The 4431-nt window shown below is 31.7% G+C and overlaps 1 long non-coding RNA gene across 1 annotated transcript; it reads left to right on the forward strand.

The window, feature by feature from the left end:
- Window positions 1-511: 511 nt before the first annotated feature.
- Window positions 512-4116, forward strand: LOC141483256 (uncharacterized). The gene is made up of 2 exons (XR_012465984.1): window positions 512-877; window positions 3499-4116. It is a non-coding gene; the product is annotated as an uncharacterized lncRNA (long non-coding RNA).
- The last annotated feature ends 315 nt before the right edge of the window (window positions 4117-4431 follow it).

Genomic DNA, 4431 nt, shown 5'->3' on the forward strand with positions numbered 1-4431 from the left:
GTAAAAAAAATATTTGTGATAGTTGGGCTGCAACTAAATCGAGTTGCAAGATCTGAGTGGGGAAAATTCATCCTCAACTTCATGAAAGTTATTAGTATTTTTATATATTGCTTATTTTTCATTCCTTGGAATTGCAAACATATTGTAAATGCTTGTATACCTATGATTACATCCAGGAGCAAAACAATGCACCATTTTCAGATTTTCGAAATAACATTTTTCCAGCTCAACTTTGTCGGTATTAATACGTGAATTTTAAATATCCCGCTAACTTTGTTGCCCCACCAGTAATATACCACTGTTCAATCTAAGACATGCGTTCCATGAATTTTGCAATGCATTTTTATATTGACAAATTCATAGAAAATTATCCATATTTTTCAATTATTTTGTATCAAACAGGTAAAGGAAATTACATTTCATCTTTTTTAATCAGTTCTAAGGAATAAGATTGAATACCTGAAAAAAAGGCGAGAAAGTCGAAGAATTTTTAGTCCCATAAGATTTACATGGGAAATTAAATGACAGGTTTCCGTGATGGACCTGAGTTAGAATTTCGCGCTCAAAAAAACCTAACCTAACTAATATGGTCTACATGTTATCGACAAAATATGCGAAGACCATGGTCATACTTTCCTACTTCTTCCCCCTATTTTTGTGAATTCAGTAGATGATGATTCCAAACTAGGAAATCAACGAACGGTTATTGATGGGGTGAACGACATTGGTGAATAGATGAAATATGTCCAGCATGTCATAGAAAAAGAGGATGAATATTACATTTCAACTTCCGTTGACCCCATTATTATAACCCCAAATTAACATTCAAGCTCTGAAAATTCAGATAATGAATCTTGCGTTTTTATCAAATTCTCATGTAAGTACAATCTGTTTTTTTGTATTACTCTTCACTACTAATAAGAAAATCATTGTAGATTTATGAAAAATTTACAATTCCTCACATGACACAAAGAAACTGCCGACGTTCAGTAACTATTTAGTTTTTATGCCATTCAAATTGACTTCGTATATACTATACTTGGCAGTAATCCTTGACAAGCAAATAATAATAATAAATGATATTTATTATTATTATTTTATTCTAGTAAATGAAATTGTGCTCAGATAAATTGATAAAATTTAAAAGCCTTTTCATAGTGTTACTAAACATATATGTGTGACACCTAGCAAAGCCATACCACTATACTTATTATCAAATGTTTAAGAACTATGTTAGACACAATTACGCCAAATGATTTGGCAAGACGACTGAAATATTCTTTCTAAACGGAATTTGGTAAAAAATATTCGAAAACACTCAAAAAGTGCATCTTTTTTTCTGTTGCAAGCCTAGATTAAGAAAAAAATTATTTAGATGAGCCTCTATCCTTGTCAAACACAATTAGTTATACCGACAAATGTTTAAACTTGAATACTAAAAATGATGATAATTCAATAGCGACTAGTTCCGAAACAGTTTTTTTCATCAAAATCGACAGTTGACGGACAAGATACCTAACCTTTCCAGAAGGCTCTGGCTTATGAATCCAATGTACCTTCCTCACTGTCGTAGGGGGCTTTAGGAATACTGACGGTCAATGAAACTTGAGAAACATAGGCTTATTCAATACATTTTTTAGTGAACTCTTCAATATTTTTTTTTCGGATTCAAAAGCTTCACATACAAAAGTAGGGTGCTAATGCCGAGTCCTATCCTCCCCTCACCCTATTGATCTTGAATGACGTCACATGTCCTTGAGATATGTGCACATAATGTGACTTTGAACGTTAAGTTCGACCTTGACACTCGACCCTTCGATGACCTTGAGATTGCGCTCTTACGAAGTTTTGTAGTAGGTATTCCTGCAGTGAATATGGAAAAAATTTCAAAAGGAGTGACAACCTGCGTCATCATCAGCGGGGTTCCTTTACTTTCTTGAGAATCTATCTGATTTTTCTGTTGGAAATATAATTTTTTGAGAGGCACATAATGCATTAAATCAGCTGTATTTGGCGCCAATTTCTGTGATAGTTTAGTGAAAGTATTAGATCAGTAAAATGAAAGGAAAAGGGGAATATTTCCGCTTCAATGAACAACATTCAGCTATAAAAGCTGTGACACTCATCAAGTAGTTATTAGTTCCAATTTGTTTTGTGCTTTGTTCAAGATGTTTCGTTTGTTTCCTGTTATTGCCGCTTCCTGCTGTCGTATGGTACCCCTACCTACGGAAATATGGGCCCTAATATTTCGGTGGGTAGCTTTTTGTTTCCTATGTTGTGTATAATATTCGTGTATCATTTTTATTTATTCAACTAACATAACTTGTCTTTCTAGGATGTTGGACCCATGTTCATTAGTTGCTTCTATCAGAGCCAATCCGCAATGGTGGGATATTTGCTTCGGAGATTCTATTCTGAGACAGAAAATTCGAGAAGGATTAGAACTGGAGAGAAAATACAATCTGGAGGTTGTCATAGACCCACGGACTACTGTCCAAACTTCTCGATTGGGTAATACCGAAAGGATGTTTTCCCGTAATATGAGAAAAACAGTAGTCCAAAAGAGGTCAAGAATACAGATTGAACCAATTCCAACAAAAAAGAGGAGAATGTTAGTACAACTGACTCCAAGTAATCAGGAGATGAAGACGAAGAGAGCTAGAAAGTGTGTGAAATATCGATTATGAATGATTGATTGTAAAATATCAAACATTTTTTGTGATTCTGTGATTTGAAATAAAATTCATACCTTTTATTTTTTCTTGTCATTTCAATTAATGAGTTATTAGTCTTCTGATAAATGAAATGAAAAAATTGTTATTTTTCAATTTGTTATCAATAATTCACTTGGGTTAAATATTGAAAAGATTCATTAATCATTGAGAATATATTTTTTGATATGACTAGAAATCCGTTTTTTTATAATTAGAAGCTACATGAAAATTATTTTCAAAAACATTCATCTGTTATTGTTCAAGAAGTTGTTATAATAAACAAATGCGTTGTCTAAAGGTAGTCAAAATTTAACTTTGGAAACATAATCTTTAATGCAAATTATGGTTTGAAAAAATCAATTCTTGAGAAGAAATATATTGCTTGAAAACGGATTTGTTAATTAACAATGATTTCTTCTACCACTTGTGATAAATATTAAGGAATCACTTGTTTCACATCAAACTTCATTTTGCTCTTGATTGCTCTTGATTGTTGATGAATGTTTATATTTGAATTTTTATTGTTAATTTAATAAAGAATTTGTTATAAACAATAACATATTTCCTATATATCTGTTTCCATCTTTCTACACAGTATAACAAAAATAACAATGTATTATTTCCTCGAAAAAAAATTATTTATATTTCATATCGAATTTCAAAAATTCAGTTCTCCTTTACTCCATCAATCTCACCTGGTTTCTTGTTGTTCATATTTGCATTTGTATTTTCTTTGAGAATTTGTAGAGTATCTAACAAATGAATTTTATCTGATTTTTTACAGAAAATACAGAAAGCTGTGGAGTGATACCAAATGTATTTGTTTGTTTTCTGTTATTGCCGCTTCCTGCTGTCGAATGGTACCCCTATCTACGGAAATATGGGCCCTGATATTTCGATGAGTATCTTTTTGTTTCCTATGTTGTGTGTAATATTCATCTATCATTTTAATTTATTTATCTAACATGACTTGTCTTTCTAGGATGTTGGACCCGTGTTCATTAGTTGCTTCTATAAGAGCCAATCCGCAATGGTGGGATATTTGCTTCGGAGATTCTATTCTGAGACAGAAAATTCGAGAAGGATTAGAACTGGAGAGAAAACACAATCTGGAGGTTACCATAGACCCACGGACTACTGTCCAAACTTCTCGATTGGGTGATACCGAAAGGATGTTTTCCAGTAATATGAGAAAAACAGTAGTACAAAAGAGGTCACGGATACAGATTGAACCAATTCCAGCAAAAAAGAGGAAAATGTTAGTACAACTGACTCCAAGTGATCAGGAGATGAAGACGAAGAGAGCTAGAAAGTGTGTGAAATATCGATTATGAATGATTGATTGTAAAATATCAAACATTTTTTGTGATTCTGTGATTTGAAATAAAATTCATACCTTTTATTTTTTCTTGTCATTTCAATAAATGAGTTATTAGTCTTCTGATGAAAGAAATGAAAAAATTGTTATTTTTCGATTTGTTATCAATAATTCACTTAGGTTAAAAATTGAAAAAATTCATTATTCATTGAAAATATATTTCTTGATATGACTATCGATCATTTTTTTTATAATTAGAAGCTACATGAAAATGATTTTTAAAAACTTTCATCTGTTATTGTTCAAGAAGTGTTTATAAACAAATGCATTGTCTAAACGAAGTCAAAATTTTTCTTTGGAAACATTATCTTTGCTGCAAATTATGATTTGGAAAAATCA

Source organism: Leptinotarsa decemlineata, unplaced genomic scaffold (genome assembly GCF_025532065.1).
Source record: "Leptinotarsa decemlineata unplaced genomic scaffold, Ldec_3_MD MMD2_tig00003192_RagTag_RagTag, whole genome shotgun sequence".
In the NCBI taxonomy this organism is placed as follows: Eukaryota; Metazoa; Arthropoda; class Insecta; order Coleoptera; family Chrysomelidae; genus Leptinotarsa; species Leptinotarsa decemlineata.